Genomic DNA, 20127 nt, shown 5'->3' on the forward strand with positions numbered 1-20127 from the left:
ACAGAACCTTATAAAGAGGAAACCTGACAAAATAAGAACTGAAGCTCGTTGTCTTGAAGTTGTTGAAGCTGAAACTACCCATGGGTCTTATGATACAAGGCTGACAGTAATATACAACTGGGAGAGTGGCATTACAACTTTGGGGTTAACCCTGTAGACATGAAGATGCAAATGAAGCTGGGAAAGGGAGCTGGGTGCTTGTAATAATAAATTATTACGCATCTGTGAAGCTGAAAGTGTGGCAGTTGGAAGCTGTAGCAGATTCTGTGATCGCTACAAGACTTGGAGGAAAGGCAAAGAGGCTGCCCTTTCTTGTAGGAGTGGAAAGAAGAGTGCCTTGGCAAACTGTAGAGGTCGAAGAGTCTTGTTTGAGTTGCCTAAAAACATTTCCACAATATAAAGTTGTAGCAGCAGAGGGATGAACTGTGGTTTTCTAGATTTTTGTCAGACCAGTTACACGTTGAAGAAGTTCAAGTAGAAGCAGTCTGAGAGGCAGAGAACCCTGCTCTCACAGTAACACGAAGACAAGGATGTTGTCATAGGGGGAGCAACTTCCTTTAAAAGAAGCAACCTGACAAATTGTGTACAAGACGCTGCAGAAAGTAAAGTTGTTATTAAAGTGGAAGTGACATTCTTTTTTTTTTTTTTTTTTAACATTATCCAGGATTACCATTGGTGGTTTTTCTTTGTGTAGCTTTGAAAAGGGAGCTTTTCATCCAGAGAAGAAGAAACTGTGTTTTTGTTTGAGTGACTTTATTTCTTAGGAATTTTGCAAGAACTTATCTGGGACTTTGTTTTCCTTGGAAGAAATTGACTTTGGCCATTCCTGAGGGAAACGGAATCTGCCAGAACAAGTAGATGTCAACCAAGACCCTAATTGATTCTTGGTTGACTTTAGGTTACTGTCTTTTATGTAGGTTATTGTTGCTTTACTTTGATATTTTGGTTGTTTAGTGTGAAAATTAGTTTTGTGAAGGAAAGCAGGTTTTCCCTTAGGTCTTAGAATAGGCAGGGAATCCCCTGGTAGAGTAGGTTATGGTTTATTTATTTTTACTTTTCAAAATAAAATGTCAAACCTTGAGAACACTAAACTCAGTTAAAGCTTCACATTACTAACCCCTCAAACTCAATTTAGTATTTAGGTGTTTTATAAAATAACACTTTTCGTATGATGAAAATCATAGTTCTCCGGTGTAGGAAATGGGGACACATCTAGCTCGGGAGATTCCTGTTACCAGGTTGCCACCATATTAAAACAAAGTTGTCTGCCAAAGAGAACTTTGGGCCACATATAACAGAATGGGGCAGAGTGTGGGATGGGGTCAAAACAGCTTTGCTAACCATCTTCTCTGACCCTGCTCAGGTTGGGAAATTATCCTAGGTAAGGCTAGGCTATTGGGGACAACTGTTCTCACCGTTGGGAGTCCAGGAGTCACAGGAGCAGAGATGGCTTGGTTTGACAACTGGGTCTAGTGATTTGGTGGTGCTAGTCTCTACCAAAAACCTCAGAGGTTTGAAGAAACCAGACCGCACTTGGGTTCTAAATTTAATTTAGAAATATTTATTGCTGGCAGAGCTATGTCATTATGCTAGCATGTAGGCTCACCATGAAACGTTCCATAGAGTGGTTGCCACATCAATATCTCTTCTGGTTGGGATTTCTCGCCACCCCATATTCCCTAAAATACAGACTCATCACAGACAAACTAGGCAGATGATACTGGCAAGGACAACAGTTTCACAAGGATTTTTCACTTATAAAAAACATACAATACGGATACAGTGTACCATACAGATTAACACCTTATTTGTTCAAGATAAGAAAGTGTAACAGATATTTACAATGGAATGTTGGGGAAAACTCTTAAAAGTGCCTTACACTTTAACATACTCTCTACAAGCTCCCCACAACAGTTACAATAGGTTTATCGTCTGCACTAAGGCCACTTTAGGACCAGAATAGACTGGGTTTGCCAAGCTTAAACTTTTTATGCCATTATAAGACGTAACTTAATGAAAACACATCAAGGACAAGAAACACCACCTGGAATGCCACCAACCCCTGCAAACCCAGCCAATCCCACAAATACAGAGGCTGTAAATCAAAGAAGGAGAAGCTTAATACACTGTAGTGCTGTACCACGAGCAAGTCAGAATGGTGCTTAAGAGACCAAAGGGAAGTGTGGTAGAGACAACTCATTGTGGTTTAACTCATTTAATTCCGAAAACTCTGTTCTAGCCCTATTACCCTGGTCCGTATGCTAAGAAAAGAGTTAAAAGGGTGCACGTCTGGATGCCATAAAAAAAATAGTTTTTTCGACATCTAGAAACCTAACTGTGCCTAATCTATAAACCTACCATTACAAAGAAAAATCGAATTCGATACACAAAATCATTTCAGAGCATTTTGCTCAAATGTAATCTCCTTGGCTTGTTTCTGACCTCTGTGATGGGTCAGAAGAAGGAGACACTCTAAACTTCCATTTCATTAAATCTTTATTTAAAGAAAGAAATGCCTGACTTTCCCTATGCTATGGGTTTCCCTACCTAACCAAACTAACTAGGGTGCTCATCAGTTGTCGGTGAATGTCCAAAAAGAAATGAATCTGTTATTTGTCCAAAAATGAACCTATTCTGACCCTATCACTATCCAAATCAACTAAGGCACAGGTGAATGACTCCCTTCTGCTGTCAGTCGTCGGTCACTATCAGCAAGTCCGCTTTATTGAAGCATTCAAAGTTAGCTCTTGGCTAATTCTACTACCACCAAGTCGTAAGTTTAATTATAGGGCTTTTCGACTTTTCTCCAGCATGGATTCACATGCTCATGAATATTCCCCATCGTCAGGCCGGGAATCCTCGGTATAGAAAAAATCGGTATCAGTTTCGTTTCTGATTTGTCTTTCTCAGTAGTAACCAATCACTGGTCTCTGGGTCATACTGCCCCCAGCCAATGACTGCCCTCTCCCTAAGCCCCGCCCCTGGCAGCCATCCTCAGATTTTTACCGCACGTTCAAGTGTTGGGAGTCCTCGTGCTGTAGCTCTCGAGCTTTTGCTGCGTTTTCGCGCTTTTTTCAGGAGATTTTCTCATTTTTGCGGTTAAATAGAGCCTCAAGCTCCACCGTTTCTACATCCGATCAACGGGGATCCGTTTCGGAGTTTCTACGCCCCTCAATGGTGAAGTTTTCGTCGAGTCATGCTTTTGGAGGATTCCAGAAGTTCAGAGTCCTACCCCGAACATGGCCCAGGAGAAAGGGAGCTTGACGCCCGGGAAGCTTTTCAGGACCTTCCCTGGATGCCAGCTTCAGAACGTTTTCAAGAAGGACGAGCATTCGTTATGCCTCTACTGTCTCCATGAGGACAAGACGCACAAGGAAAAGGACTGCGCGTTTTGTGGGAACATGTCGGAGCGGACCATGCAGGATCGCCACCTCTGTCTCGCCAACTGGCTGGAAGGTAAGAGCCCGCCAGGCGAGAAGAAGAAAAAGAAGTCTGAGCGGTCTTCTAAGTCCTGTGAGGGCGCCCCGGCGACGGGGGCCCAACAAAAGGCTAAGCACCGCGAGTCCGCGGGCACCGGGAGCGCCGAACGGTCTGGCTCCTTGGCTGCCAGGCAGGGCGCATCCTCCCCGGCGCCATCAACCACGAGCCAACGCTCTGGCTCGGGTAAGAGGAAGTCCGAGAACCCGGCGAAGCTTCTGGAGAGGCCCCGGTCGATCTCGAAGATTCCGGCAGAGGGGGAGCGAGGCTCGGACCCTCCCCCCAAGGTGAAGGCCCCAGGCGTACAGAAGGTGATGTTGGCCTTAATTCACCCTGCTAAGACCTCGATTGAGGATGTCGCCGCAGCCCTGGCTCAGCCTGTGGAGGCTACACCAGTGGAGGCGCCCTCAGGTACCAGAGTCTCCCTGCCACTGCGGAGGGAGTCGTCTTTCAGGCCCATCGAGAAGACCCCCACAAAGTCCTCGTTGGAAAGGGTGGGGGAGGGGCTGGTGGCCATCGTGGATACGGACACGACCTCTGAAGAGGAGCTCATCCAAGTCGTGGAGGAGGCCCAGCCCATCGGGAGGGATCCCGACGAGGGCGACGACGAGGGCGACGGTGTCGCAGACGAGGCTCCTCAAGAGCCCTCGCTCCCGTCGTTTCCGGCGCCACAGGACACCTCAGCGGCCATTTTGTCAGCCATCCAGTCGTTATGCTCAGAGATGAGGACTAGGTTGCCCCTTCCCCCGACTGAGGTACCTGAGCCAGACCCGACGGGGGAACCGGAGCCAGGACCTTCGGAGAGCCCACCACTTAAGAGGAGGAGGACGCATCCTAGGCCGCCTCTCCCGCCTCTGCGGCCTTCTCTGCCTTCCCCCCGGTCCACTACCCACGGGGATGATACAGGCATGGACACGACTACGACGGGTACGGATGACGTCGGAGGCGACGACGGGACGTGTCCCCCGTCGCCCCCTGCCCGGGCGTCCCCGCCCGACAAAATTGGATCCTTCCATGCTATGATTTCCAGGGCATCCGAGCTCTTCCAGCTCTGCCCCGAAGGAAGGGTTCCTTTACCAACGGCGCGAGGCTAAAAGGAAGACGGTCCTCGCCGTACCGCTTCTTGATGACATCTGGGATGAGGGGCTCGCCATCCTCAAGAACCCTGCCACGGCTCCTGCGAAGAGGGACCGGTACGAGAAGAAGTACCGGGTCCCTGACGCTGCCCCCTTGTGCCTTAGGGCGCAACCTACCCCGGATTAGGTCGTTTCGGCGGCGGCCAAGAAGAAAGCGGGGGGGGGGGGGTCATCGGCCTCGACTTCAACCTCCCCGCCGGACGGCGAGGGTAGGAAGCTGGATGCGATGGGACGACGGGTCATCTCATCTGCAGCGACGACCATCAAGGTGGCCAACGCCCTGGCCATCGTAGCCCGCTACGACAGGGAGTTGTGGTTCAAGATCACCCCTCTGTTGGACTTCCTTCCGGACGCCAAGAGGGCTGAGGCCCTGGAAATCTTACAGGAAGGTGAGATTGCCTCGGACCACGCCATTACGGTGGCTACGGACATCGCCGACACCGGTTTCCGTCAGTTGAGCAACAGTGTTTGCCTGAGATGACGAGGATGGCTCAAGGCGACGGATTTCCGCCAGGACGTACAGACTAAGGTTTTGGACATGCTCTTCGATGGGAACAACCTTTTTGGCAAGGCGGTTGATGAGTCCCTTCAGGCGATCAAGACGGACACAAAGACGGCCCGTGCACTGGGTGTGCTCCAACAGCGACGGCCGTCCTTTCCGAGCTCCGGAGGCAGACAGGGTGCCTCCATGGGAGCCGGCAGCAGCTCCTCTACGTACCGTCAAGCGGCAAGAACTTCGTCTCAGGAGGCCTACAGGGGACGTGGCAAGTCGGGTGGATCCCGCCATCGTCGCCAAGGTGGTCAAGGAAGCAAAGCGGCCTCCAAGCAAGATTGAACCGACCGTCGGGTCGGGCCCCCGCCGAAGCATCCCGGTGGGAGGCCGGCTGACGAAGTTCGTCGGCGTGTGGGAGTCCATCTCCACCGACCGTTGGGTGCTGGACGCCCTGGCCCTGGGGCACACCCTCGAGTTCCAGAAGAGGTGCCCCTGCATTCCTCCTGTGGCCAGGAAGGAAAATCACGTCCCTCAACTGCTGTTGGAAGTAAGGGCGATGCTCAGGAAAGGTTCCATCGAGCTTGTTCCAAAGAGGCTTCCGGGCTCTGGAGTTTACTCAAGATACTTCCTCGTAAAGAAGAAGACAGGAGGATGGCATCCCATCCTGGACCTGCGACAACTGAAAAAATACATCAAGGCACAGAAGTTCTGGATGGTCACCCTCTAGCACGTGCTGGGACAGCTGGAGGAGGGCGATTTCCTGTCGTCGTTGGACTTGGAGGATGCATACTTCCACATCCCTATTCTAAAGAGACACCGAAAGTTCCTCAGGTTCGTGGTCAAAGGGCGGCACTACCAGTTCAAGGCCCCCCCGTTCAGATTAAAATCGGCGCCCAGGGTGTTCACCAAGTGCCTAGCACCGGTGGCGGCGCGGCTGCGCCTGCAGGGGATCCACGTCTACCCCTACCTGGACGACTGGCTCACACGGGCAAGGACAATGGAGCTTGCCGTGGAACACACTGCGAAGACCGTCCAGCTGCTCACGTACCTGGGGTTCTCCATTAACTTTCCAAAATCCCACCTGGTCCCGTCGCAAGTCGCCCTGTTTCTGGGAGCACAGCTCGACACAGTGGCGCGGCGGGCCTCACCGTCGGAGGAAAGGATAAGGACCATCCTGGGAAAGGTGCAACGTCTGCTGGCCACGGACGTGGCCAGAGTGAGGTCTATCAAGTCCCTCCTCGGAATGATGTCCTCCTGCATTTATCTGGTGCGCCACTGCAAACTTCGGATGCGGCCCTTGTAAGAATTCCTCGACGCCCACTGGATCGAGACGACGGGCAGCTTCGAGGACGGGATCCTGCTCGACGAAGCGTTCCGTCAGGCGATACGCTGGTGGGGTGTCTGTTCTCATCTGACGGTGGACCCTGGAAGGTTGGGGAGCGCACACCGGGGGTCTCCACGCGAGAGGCCTTTGGCTCCCGGAGGAGAAGACTCTCCACATCAACATGTTGGAGCTCCGTGCAGTGTTCTGGGCCCTCAGGTCCTTCCTTCCGTCCCTCAAGGGCAAGGTGGTGAGGATCTTCACCGACAACACCACGATGTTTTACATTCGTAAGCAGGGAGGAACCAGATCCCCTGCCCAAGGAAGCCCAGGATCTGTGGCATTGGGCCGTCGCCCAAGGGATGTTTCTGGTACCCTTTCATCTGGCAGGGATAAAAAACACCGTCGCCGACTCACTCAGCAGAGCGCTGCGCTCGTGCCACGAGTGGGAACTGCGCCAGGATCAAGTGGACCGACTCTTCCGACGATGGGGCGAACCCCAGATCGATCTCTTCGCGACGGCGGCGAACTCCAAGTGCCAGAGGTTCGCCAGCAGGTTTCCCCAACCGAGGAGCATGGGCGATGCTTTCTCGTTCCCCTGGGACGGCCTGTTCCTTTATGCGTTATTGCCGTTGCTACTCCGGCTCGTCAACCAGCTCAAGAGGTCCCGGTGCAGGATGATCCTCGTTGCACCGGCGTGGCTGAGGCAGATCTGGTTCCCGGACCTTCTGGACTTGTCAGCGTCCACACCAGTCAAGCTGCCGACGGACGCGGATCTTCTCTCCAGAGAAGGAGGCGCCATTCTTCATCACGAACCAGTCGCTGAACTTGCAGGCTTGGCTCCTACAGCACTAGAGTTTGGAGGATACGACATCCCGGCCGACTGCAGAGAGGTTCTTGCGAAGGCCAGGGCATCCTCAACTCTCAAGTGCTACGGACACAAATGGAAGAGGTTCTCTGTCTGGTGCCGTGCACAGAAGATTAACCCTCTGCGGATTACGGCCCCTCAAGTATTGCCGTACCTATTATCTTTGGCCAAGGCTGGCCTATCTCACGCTTCCATCAAGGTACATCTGGCTGCCATTTCACGTTACACCAGAACTACAGGACGGGCGTCCTTGTGGTCTCATCGACTGGTGAAGGAATTTATGAAAGGACTGTTCCGATCATTCCCGCCGGTGAAGGCCCCTGCCCCGGCGTGGGAGCTCAACGTGGTGCTGACTATGCTCATGGGGGCCCCATTCGAGCCTATGCATTCAGTGCCGTTGAAGTTTCTGTCGTGGAAGACAGCATTCCTCGTGGCCATCACCTCTGCACGACGAGTGGGAGAGATCCAGGCCCTGTCTTGCAAGCCTCCATACTTGACTTTTCACGACACGAGGGTGGTGCTGAGGACGCACCCCTCCTTCATGCCCAAGGTGCCGTCGGACTTCCACCTCAACGAGCCCTTGGTGTTGCCAGTTTTCTTCCCGTCGCCTTCGTAGCCGGCTGAGAGGACTCTGCACTCGCTGGATGTAGCTAGAGCGCTGAAGTTCTACGTGGACCGCACGAAGAGTTTTCGAAAGACATCACAGCTGTTTGTGAACTTTGGACCTGTGAATCAAGGGAAGGCTCTCTCGAAGACTTCCATTTCCAGATGGCTCTCCGGCTGCATCATGCACTGTCACCGGTTGGCAAACCGACCGTTGCCAGGCCGTCCGAGGGCCCATTCGACCAGAGCGATCGCTGCTACTACGGCGTTCCTGTCTGGTGTGCCCCTGCTCGACATCTGCAGGGCTGCTATGTGGAGGTCGACGCACACCTTCATGAGATTCTACTGCGTCGACCGGGATTCCAGGGAGGAGTCCAGAGTCGGCCAGGCAGTGCTGCGCAACCTGTTCGCCTAAGGTGAGCCTGATGAGCAGGTAAGAGTTGCTTAATGTTGAGTTGTTGTATTGCTTGATATTGAGCCTTTTGCCACCTCCCGTGGTTGTGCATGTGTATACTGCTATGTATTCTTATATTCATGAGCATGTGAATCCTTGCCAGACCCCATGCTGGAGAAGGAACATGTTACTTACCTATAACTGTTGTTCTCCAGCATGGGTCTGGCATGGATTCACATGCGAACCCTCCCGCCTACCCCTCTGCGGCTCTTCACTTGGTCATACTGCCACTTCACGTGCTATCAAATCTGAGGATGACTGCCAGGGGTGGGGCTTAGGGAGAGGGCAGTCATTGGCTGGGGGCAGTATGACCCAGAGACCAGTGATTGGTTACTACCGAGAAAGACAGATCAGAAACGAAACTGATACTGATTTTTTCTATACCGATGATTCCCGGCCTGACGACGGGGAATATTCATGAGCATGTGAATCCATGCCAGACCCATGCTGGAGAACAACAGTTACAGGTAAGTAACTTGTTCCTTATTTCTCTCTCTCTGGCTCTCTCTTTTTCTCTTTCTCAATGTATTCTCTTGTTTACTTGGTAGATTGGATTGATCCCCCTCTCTGTTGCTCTTTTGTTCTTTGATTGTTAATCAAACATAAGTCTTTCTTGACTCAATGTCTTCTCCTTGCCTTGATTGTTATGTTATTGGTCATTTGTAAAGATCTCTTCGCGACGGCGGCGAACTCCAAGTGCCAGAGGTTCGCCAGCAGGTTTCCCCAACCGAGGAGCATGGGCGATGCTTTCTCGTTCCCCTGGGACGGCCTGTTCCTTTATGCGTTATTGCCGTTGCTACTCCGGCTCGTCAACCAGCTCAAGAGGTCCCGGTGCAGGATGATCCTCGTTGCACCGGCGTGGCTGAGGCAGATCTGGTTCCCGGACCTTCTGGACTTGTCAGCGTCCACACCAGTCAAGCTGCCGACGGACGCGGATCTTCTCTCCAGAGAAGGAGGCGCCATTCTTCATCACGAACCAGTCGCTGAACTTGCAGGCTTGGCTCCTACAGCACTAGAGTTTGGAGGATACGACATCCCGGCCGACTGCAGAGAGGTTCTTGCGAAGGCCAGGGCATCCTCAACTCTCAAGTGCTACGGACACAAATGGAAGAGGTTCTCTGTCTGGTGCCGTGCACAGAAGATTAACCCTCTGCGGATTACGGCCCCTCAAGTATTGCCGTACCTATTATCTTTGGCCAAGGCTGGCCTATCTCACGCTTCCATCAAGGTACACCTGGCTGCCATTTCACGTTACACCAGAACTACAGGACGGGCGTCCTTGTGGTCTCATCGACTGGTGAAGGAATTTATGAAAGGACTGTTCCGATCATTCCCGCCGGTGAAGGCCCCTGCCCCGGCGTGGGAGCTCAACGTGGTGCTGACTATGCTCATGGGGGCCCCATTCGAGCCTATGCATTCAGTGCCGTCGAAGTTTCTGTCGTGGAAGACAGCATTCCTCGTGGCCATCACCTCTGCACGACGAGTGGGAGAGATCCAGGCCCTGTCTTGCAAGCCTCCATACTTGACTTTTCACGACACGAGGGTGGTGCTGAGGACGCACCCCTCCTTCATGCCCAAGGTGCCGTCGGACTTCCACCTCAACGAGCCCTTGGTGTTGCCAGTTTTCTTCCCGTCGCCTTCGTAGCCGGCTGAGAGGACTCTGCACTCGCTGGATGTAGCTAGAGCGCTGAAGTTCTACGTGGACCGCACGAAGAGTTTTCGAAAGACATCACAGCTGTTTGTGAACTTTGGACCTGTGAATCAAGGGAAGGCTCTCTCGAAGACTTCCATTTCCAGATGGCTCTCCGGCTGCATCATGCACTGTCACCGGTTGGCAAACCGACCGTTGCCAGGCCGTCCGAGGGCCCATTCGACCAGAGCGATCGCTGCTACTACGGCGTTCCTGTCTGGTGTGCCCCTGCTCGACATCTGCAGGGCTGCTATGTGGAGGTCGACGCACACCTTCATGAGATTCTACTGCGTCGACCGGGATTCCAGGGAGGAGTCCAGAGTCGGCCAGGCAGTGCTGCGCAACCTGTTCGCCTAAGGTGAGCCTGATGAGCAGGTAAGAGTTGCTTAATGTTGAGTTGTTGTATTGCTTGATATTGAGCCTTTTGCCACCTCCCGTGGTTGTGCATGTGTATACTGCTATGTATTCTTATATTCATGAGCATGTGAATCCTTGCCAGACCCCATGCTGGAGAAGGAACATGTTACTTACCTATAACTGTTGTTCTCCAGCATGGGTCTGGCATGGATTCACATGCGAACCCTCCCGCCTACCCCTCTGCGGCTCTTCACTTGGTCATACTGCCACTTCACGTGCTATCAAATCTGAGGATGACTGCCAGGGGTGGGGCTTAGGGAGAGGGCAGTCATTGGCTGGGGGCAGTATGACCCAGAGACCAGTGATTGGTTACTACCGAGAAAGACAGATCAGAAACGAAACTGATACTGATTTTTTCTATACCGATGATTCCCGGCCTGACGACGGGGAATATTCATGAGCATGTGAATCCATGCCAGACCCATGCTGGAGAACAACAGTTACAGGTAAGTAACTTGTTCCTTATTTCTCTCTCTCTGGCTCTCTCTTTTTCTCTTTCTCAATGTATTCTCTTGTTTACTTGGTAGATTGGATTGATCCCCCTCTCTGTTGCTCTTTTGTTCTTTGATTGTTAATCAAACATAAGTCTTTCTTGACTCAATGTCTTCTCCTTGCCTTGATTGTTATGTTATTGGTCATTTGTAAAGTCTTTCACCATTGGTATGATTTCAAAGTGCTGTGGGTTGAACGTCCTCGGGGACCGTTGTCCAGATCAGTGGGGAGAGTAGTGTAGTAAATCATGGTTGGGTGCACTCGTTATGTGTGCAGACATATTGGATTAAGTGGTGTGTAGCTGCATTCTAGGTTTAGGCGTGGTGCAGTGGTTGTGCAAGATCAGTAGAATGTGTAGTAGGCCAGGTGGACTTGGGTGGCTACATTCTGGCGACAGGAGTTTGTGAGTGGAGGTATGTGTGCAGCTAGGCAGATTAATCATGGGGTATAGCTGCATTCTATTCTTTGTTAGTTCAGCGAAGAGTTAGCATATTGGACGGAGACCCTGCTCCTGTTGTCTTACCACTGCTTGTCTAGGTGACTGCATCTCCCTTTGGGGTTAGCGCTATTAGGCCATGGTCATCCCTATGTCTTGTTGGGTCTGCAATTGCTTATTGGAGTGCAGCTGAAACCAGGTCAGTTGTCGGTCCAACAACTTAATCCTAGAAATTGTGGCTAGTGCTTGTGAGCCCGGTCCAGCATCAGCCTCTATTGTCATCCCTGTGGCTTGCTGAGTCAGCAATTCCTTGTTGGTGGCACCTTCTCGGTATCCAGTTCTGTACTAAGACGCACAAGTACATCCTAGCTATGAAGACTGGTACTTGGTGTACGTGAAAGTCCAACATCCGACCAAGCTTTGTTGTTAGTGCTGTGTCTGGCTAACAGCTATTGCTCTTGGTCCAGTGTCAGGTGTCATTATTGATGGGCTCCAAAGGCTTTCAGTTTATCATATTCTTTCTCTCTTTATTCATGTTTGGCTTAAGTGACAACACATCGATGTTCCCTTGCTGGGGATTGCCTCGCCAGTTTCGATGCCTGATTTCTAAAGCGTATTGCTTTTAGGGGGGATTTAAAATAGGAGCATAAGTGCTAATGGATCCAAATGTTGGGTCCCGGTTAAATGATTACTGCCGGTGGATGGAAAATCCCATCCTAATTTCTGGTTTGAATTGAGTGATTCAACAAAGTTCCTTGCAGAAGCTAGATGTGCTAGAGCGCTCGAGCACTTACCTGATAGGAGAGCGTAGGGAATAAGAGTAAGAGACAAGGGCAGTCTCAATAAAACATCATAATCCTGGTGATACTGTTCCCCACGTGAAGTGGTTTGGGGTTCAGTTCACAGGCAGATCAGGTAAGGCATCACATGCTTAATAGATTTCCACATAGTTAAGATAAGCCAGGATAGACCTCTCCTGTACTGATAATCTAGTGCCTACCTGGAGTAGGCCATGATCAAGCTCAGTCATGGCGTAGGTACATAACTGCTATTGCTGCTCGGGTTACGAGTCTAGGGCAAATGATCCAGATGATAGGAGATAGATTTTTCTTGGCCTGGGGGCGTAGTGTTTACCTGGTGGAAGGAGGCTATGATCCAACCCCTTTCATGGCAGGAGTACATAATTGCTAGTTAGGGGTAGATATTTTCTAACCTGAGAGCGTAGTGTAAACCTGCTGGAGGACATATCGTAGGGCATAAGTGCTACTATGTCTACGGTTTGGAGTTCTGGCTATTCAATTATAGACTGGTTAAGGGTAGCACAATCAATGGCGGTGGCAGGTGAGGGCGACTAGTCGTTTGCCGAGCATGTAGGAGGCCATCCTGTGCATAGTGTTCAAATTTAATTGATCATTGGACCTGGTTTCCATGTCCCAGTTTCTTACCTGCCCGTATTGCAAGGGTTACCTCTGGTGATGGGCTGAGTGGTCAGAACGGTCACTTACTTGATTGTAGGGGAAAAGCCAGGTTTTGAGTGCCTTCCGGAAGGCCATGTGGTCTTGGCTGTGTCGGATGCACGGAGGCAGATAGTTCCACAAAGTTGTCACCAGAGTTCAGTAGGCCGACCCTCCAATCCTGGTTGATTTGGAGGCAGGGACCACTAGGAGGAGGGCTGTGCCTGACCTTAGGGTGCAGGTTGGGTGATGAGGCATAATCTTTTCTTGTAGGTATTTGGGGCCCGCTTTGTGCACCGCTCGGTGAGTAATGCACAGGATTCTGAAGGTGGCTCTACATCCAATTGGGAGCCAATGTAGGGTCCGGAGAGCAGGTGAGATGTGATCCCTTTTTCCCAGTGCGAGAGGAAATCTTGCCGCTGAGATTTTGACACTTTGGAGTTTGTTTAGTTGGTAGACCAGTGCACCCAGGTAGAGGGAATTTGTATAGTCAAGTCTGGACAGTTGCAGTATATTGGGGTAGGTGAGGTAAGGGACGATGCGCTTCAGAAACCTAACGTGGAAATCACAGGATTTATATGCATTGTTGATGTGGTGCTACAGAGTTGGGTCCGAGTCCATTGTGTAGCCAAGGTTTTTGACAGTGGTGGGGGGAGTGGGAGGGGAGTTGGCGAGAGAGGGTGGACGGAGTAGTTTAGGGGAATAGTGTTGTTTTGCCACATAACATGATCTCCTTTCCCCTGGCTTCAGAAGGAGATCGTTGGTCATCATCCAGCGGTCGTTGTCGGTGAGACATGCTGCTAGGTTAGGGCAAGGGTCGGAGCTCGATTTAGGAATTCTCAAGATGTGTGTGGCATCAGCATAGTTATAGCAGGTGAGGTTGTATGAGTGGATGATTCAGGGCATAGAGGACATGTAAAGGTTGAATAGAAGAGGTGAGAGGCAGGCGCTTTGGGGTTCTCCAGTGTTCACTCGGCCTGCGGTGGATAGGAAAGAGGGAAGATTGATAATTTTCTGTTTATTCGTGAGGAATGAAGCGATCCATTTGAGCGCCAAATCTCGTATTCATGGGAGTGCAGTCTGTCAAAGAGGATCGTGTGGTTGAAGGTGTTGAACGCTGCCGAGAGGTCAAGAAGAACAAGTGCTACGCATCCTTCTAAGTCTACAGTGACTTTGAGGCCATTCTAGTTAGAGATCAGTGTGGTTTCTGTTCCATGACATGGGTGGAAACCTGATTGCGTGTGGGGTCTAGGAGATTGAGCTGTGAGTATGCAGTGCAGCCGATTAGCTTTGTCAAGAATTGGGTGTTGGAAAAGGGCATTTAGTTGATGGTAGGTGAGGTTCAAGGAATGCTTTTTTAAGAAGAGGTTTGAAATGTGCGGTTTTGAAGGGTTCTGGGAATTTCCCAGACGTGAGGGAGTTAAGGATGGACCTCGCCAGTTCTCCTGCACATGTGAATGTGAAGAGGAGAGAGGTGGGACAGGGGTAAAGAGGGGAGTAAGAGGGTCGGCTGTCAGATAGAAGTTTGACAAACTTCTTGTTTGCTCGAGATAGGGTTGAAAGAGCAGAACGGAAGGTTCTGAGAGGCCGGGAGGGTTGTTTCTTGTAGAGCGGGAAATGGGTGGACAGACAGGTTGGGCAGTTTGGCATTTAGGGTGGCCGTCCTGTTTAGTGCTGTTTTGTGGAAAGGTTCAGAGAGTAAGTTGCAGAGTGTTTTTGAGGAGGCAGTTGGGGCAGCGGTGCAGGAAGGGTTCAGGAATTCGGAGATGATCCTGTGGAGTTTTTTGCAGCTGCTACGGCAGCTCGGGTTTCTTTTTATTGTAGTAGTCTTTTTTTGACCTTTCAATCTCATATTTGCAATTTTGGTGGTGGTGGGCGAACGCTGATGTGCTTTGTGGGGTTCCGGCTGCTCGACATTTGCGCTCAAGGGAGTTCTGGCTTTTGAGTCTTCAGGAAGAGGGGGTGAACCATTTGGGGCTAGGTCCGTTGCGGGACGGAGTGGACTTGAAAGGGGTTAGAGGAAGGAGTGAGTCGTTAAGCCAGGAGTAAAAGAGCTCTATGGGTAAGGGTCTATTTGTGGCCAGGAATGAGGGAAGGGCGTGTTGCAGTGCTTCAACCACCAGGTCAAGTGGTACCTTGATCTTCTTTCAGCACTTGAGCTGAGATGTAGGGATAGAGGAAACCTTTGGAGGTGGGGACGGTGTGCAGAGAGAGAAAGGTATGGCTGAGTGGTCTGTCCAGATGAGGGGTTTAGGGTTTGGATGTGGAAATGAGGTTGGAGGAGCTGGAAATGGCATCTAGATTGTGGCTGGCAGTGTGCATGCGTCTTGCGATATACTGGGTACGGTTGAGTGCCTCAAGACTATCGACCAGGGGTAGAGTCATGGAGTTGTTAGGCACGTCGAACCAGGAATTGAAGTCCCACAGGATGGTGAGTGCAGTTAACTGATATGGCTTCTAGTGAGTTACATAGGCTGTTGGCGAAATGTCTGTCATATCCAGGGAGCCTGTAGACAAGTAGGAAGCTGTGTGAGAGATTGGGCAGGAGAGAGAGGGATTTGCAGTTAGCTGTGCAGGGTTGTGTTTCGATGAAGGTGATGGAGATGTGAGGTTTGTGGATGGAGCCTAAACCGCTTCCTCCAGAGGGTCTGTTGTGGGTGAAGAGTGTAGTCCGGAGGGAATATTGCTTGTGCGATTGGTTTTAAGTCGTCCGAGAACGAAGTTTCAGTGACCAACATGAGATCGGGATTGTCAGAGGTTAGGAGGTCATAGATGCTGTCTGTTTTTGCCCAAGCAGCGGGCATTGAAAAAAGAGGCAGGTGACTTTGTGGAAAGATGTGAGGGTGGTGCTTTCCTGGGTGTTCGCGGATGGTCAGTGTCACGGTGGGTTGATGGTGGGTCAGGGAAAGGGTGGATTGGGTCGGAAAGTGCGACTGGATGGACAGAGTTGGTCAGGACGCACTGTTAGTCTTGTAATTCCTGTTCTTCTTGGGTATTTGGAATAACTGTTCTTTACTGGGATGATTATGATAGTTACAATCGTAAATCTCACACTTCTTCCAGTCTTATTTTTCCCTGGGACTAGTTTGAGGAGTCCTATAATGACTCTCACTATTTTTCCACACTTGTATTTCAATGAGACGAATATGAGTAACCTAGCACTGATTCTCACTCTTTCGCACTTGTACTCGTCATTTGAATAGCGCCAATTTTACCATTATTATAGTTTCGGGAACACACTCAGTGGACCGAAGTCCAGCATGTTGGAGGTCATGGAGAATGATTATTATGCGCGTGTGCATTTGGCCAAAAAAGGCTTAGCGGGGCTCGCCATGCTCCGCTAGAGAAGCAAGCCATGCGGTCAGGCATGTGGATGGGTGCTGGGAGTAGTAGGGGTGGTGTCAGTGCTAGTCTTTGGATTTAGCCACACTTATCTTTCACTGGGACGAGTATGAGTGACCCAGTAATGCTACCCACTATTCTTCGCCTCTTGGTTTTCATTCGGACGAGTGCAAGTGTCCCAATTGTTATATACGGTGCCCTCCCCGGACCTCCCGCTCTCCCTGTTACCTTTCTGACTCCGGGATCATGTCACCGGGTCTGCAGCTTGCAATGGGCCAGTGCCTCTTGTTGTCAGGATGGGGTCTTGGTTCACTGCTTTTTCTTCTTCCGGCACGCTGCGCATTGCCTTTATGTAAGTGGTCTCGTGGGTATCCAGTAATATTACCAATCATTAAGGAATTTTTTTTTATTGTATTATAAATACCTAATTTTTTATTATTGATAAACTTAAATTGAAATGTAATGTTTACATTTTTACTTAATTATTTAACTGAACAGTAAATGTTTAACTTTTTTACTATTCTTTATTTAAAAAGTGTAATTCCATTTTCGTCCAGCTGTTTTCACTCGCGCTAGTGTATTTTTCAATGTACTTTAACCGGAGGTACTACGTCACCATTCTTTTTCTTAGTCTTCATTCAATCTGTTCCGTTTGTTCAATGTCCTGGATTCTCTCTGATTTTTCATTTTTCACTTTTAAAATGTTTTACTGTGGTTTTCTTAATCTCTTGGTTCTCTGGATTGATTTGGTTTTCTCTCCTTCCGGATTATTCTTAATTCCGTGGAGGATTTATTTCTTCGGTGGTCGAGACTTCCTTTTCGGGATCGTAACTACCTTTGAATTTTTCTGTTTTGGATTGGTTTTTCTAATGGACTTTCTGGTTTTCTGAACCTTTTTTGATTCTTTCTGGATTCTTGGACATGGTTTCTTCATAATGAAGCATAATTTTCACATGGTAAATCTTTTATTTTTTACTTCTTTTTCTCTGTGTTTTTTAGTGGTAACATATTTTTTTCTTGTATTATTCTTTTGTTATTTAATATCTTAAATTGAAAGCAACACTCTGCATGTATGTTACTACTTCTCTTTTTCCGAAATTACCTACGCATTCTTTAAGGAGAAATGCTGCATCCCTGTACTTTAAAAAATATTTTTAAAGTATTTATTTTTTTCGCATCCCTTTTTCTTCATGTTTAATTGCTTGGCCTTTCTGTACATCTTGAAAGCGAGTCAATTTTTTAGATGTTTTAGAAAATTCTATTGTGTTGGATTTATGGTGCTGAACGACTGTTTTAGGCCATTATGCCACCCCTCCAACTAATTGTTTGTTTTCGATGTTTCCTCAATGCTTGCTGTAAAACAATTCCATATTGTTTTCTGGTATCTCGGCCGTCTCAGTTTTCCACTTCGCATCAGTTGACCTATCCAACATGTTTCAAAATAGTCTTAATAGTGGTTCAAACAATTGTTAATTTCCTCTAAATATTCAGTTTGTGTCACTTTTTTATAATAATGCCCAACATGCTAATGCAAAAATAGTAGCTTAATATTGAATCCAAACTCGGTGTCATTCTCTTTCTTTGTTGTCATAGAGAATAAACGGTTCATTTTTTTCTGTCGCCTGTAATTCATTTGCGATTCGTATGTCCTTCGTTTGTGGCGGTGGAAAATTCTCTTTTTTTCTATTTTCTGTTACATAACTGTCTTTGCAATAATTTAACATTAGGCATTTGCCCCGCAATATGAAACTGTATATTCTGACATATTTCTTTTAATTACTGACCCACTTGCTTCTTCATTTCCCCATCTGCTTTTTCCCTCATCTCTGGCAATTCTTTTTAAATTTCGATCTTTGTTCCATCTGGCATATGGTTGTGTTCTCCATCATGTTTTAATGTTTCTCCTTTTGTTAATGCTCTTCTGCGACAGTTGTGACTGTTATACACCTGTATATTTGATCTTTTTTCTCATTCCTTATTTAAGATATATCCATTTAAAATGAATTGCCTTTTCCCCTTCTGCGACGCTACAAATTCCAATTGTATGTCTGCCATCTCTCACTCTGTAAAATAAAGGCTGTTTTAATCAAAACCACAACGTGACTGACACTTTTTTGTTTCCTCTACCGCCAACGCTTATTCGTTATTATTTTTCATTTAACTATCTCCTTTTCTTATCTTTTTCATTAAATACACAACTCTCGAACTGAAAACTGCACCCTGTGTCAAGCTGGTCAAAAAACGTTGTCGCTGTTACATAGAACAAACAACCATTTTAGAACCTTGATTTCCGATTCAATCTCAGCACTTCTGTATTTAGCTGCTTTTCTCATCCTATAGAACACCTGTTCGTTATATACTGCTTTTGGGATTGTATTTTTGGTAACATTCTTATCTTCATTATACCCTACTTGCTGCGTTATTAAAGTAATCTCTATTTTCAATACAGTATTTTTCATTTTTGTATTTTATTGTCTGTAAAATCACATAGAACTGTCTCGGCGTCCTTGAGATACTCCCTTATTTCTTGGGATGTGCTGCCACTTCTTAGCAGGTCTCTCCTGGGACCTTGTTTCAGTCCTTTGGCTCCTTGCAGAGTGGGTCTTCTGAAGTGCCAGCCTGGAACATGCACTCGCAAGTTTCTTTCCAGCTTTGGAAGCTGCTTTTCCCTGTTTCCTTCAGCTCCACAGCAACAGCTGATTTGGAACACTCAGCCTTATCTGTCTCCTCCTCTCAATATAATGATGCTGCACTTGGACTTCTCCAGCGTAGCTTTCAAGTCCTTCTGTGTTCTTTTTGCATTCAGTATTTTTCTGTGGTTTTCCTCGTCTCAGTACCACATAGGAAACTTTCTTCAGGTTTTTTTAAAGGGTTCAATATGACAAAAACAAATCTCCATGGGTTCTTCAGGTTTTCTTCCAGTAGGTTTTGATTTCTTGGTTCGGTAGGGAGTTCCTCACTGGAACAGGAATCCTTGGCCCCAAAGGTGGTGGTGGAGGAGTCTCCCCTGATGGGGTCTTGCTGGCCTCTACCCCTAGTAAGGATATTGCTTAGTGGGCTCACCTCCGTAGCCTTCCCTGGGCAGAAGTGACTGAATCCTGCGATTCATCATATTATACTACACTATACTATTTCAGGATTAAACAAGGGCTTCTTGCCCAAAGCAAGATTGGAGTATTATCACCAGTCAATGTGTCTGGGACTTTAGCCCGATGCAAGGTTCCAGCAAAAGTGTTCAATAAGTCTCCTTGCGCTTTGCTAGTCAGCATATGAGTAGTGAATATCTGTAGGCCTCTTGTCCAGATATACAGTTCTTTCCTGTTCAAAGCAATGTCTTTTCAATGTCCTTAAATAGTTGGGCCTCATCTGGCTTGTTTCGGAACCCCTTTGGCTACCCTGCTGTCTCAGATTGCACCTCCCCTCTTGGGGTGATCTCATGACTGCCCACTCTGGACCCGATGGATTATCTACTCGCCTTGGGGTTTTGGATTTCACCCCTCTCCCCCCAACCTTTGTGGGATATTTGGTCTCTCAGCCCCTCCTGGGCTCTTAGTCTTTTCACTCCGGCTTCGGGTATATGGGGTTGCCCCGTATTTCAGTGTACCTTTGGCTCCTACCCGTCCCTGGGGTTGCACACTCCCTGCTGGGGTATCTGGTCTCTCGGCCGCTCCATGCTTTCTCACCCAAGATTGGTGTATATAAGGACTTGCACACGTCGGACTATCTGGTGCCTCTTTAACTTTTCACCCTGACTTTGGGTATATGGATTTGAATTGTCTGCTATATCAGCCTCTCTTGGGATCGTAAGCTTCTCAACCCAGCTGTGGATATGCATGGGTCTGTCCACCCTCCTCCTGGTTCCCTGAATGCACCACTTACCTGGGTTGCTACTGTGACATTCCTCAGGAAAGGTGGCAGTGTGGTTCCAGCTTCTCCGTCTTTTG

The 20127-nt window shown here is 48.8% G+C and overlaps 1 protein-coding gene across 1 annotated transcript in view; it reads left to right on the plus strand.

Moving 5' to 3' along the window:
• The window catches only part of CTNNBL1 (catenin beta like 1), a 1235052-nt gene that overhangs the window by 376089 nt on the left and 838836 nt on the right, over nt 1–20127 (plus strand). The gene's annotated exons all lie outside the window — the stretch shown is intronic.

This window comes from Ambystoma mexicanum, chromosome 3p (assembly GCF_040938575.1).
Source record: "Ambystoma mexicanum isolate Mex_15411 chromosome 3p, UKY_AmexF1_1, whole genome shotgun sequence".
In the NCBI taxonomy this organism is placed as follows: domain Eukaryota; kingdom Metazoa; phylum Chordata; class Amphibia; order Caudata; family Ambystomatidae; genus Ambystoma; species Ambystoma mexicanum.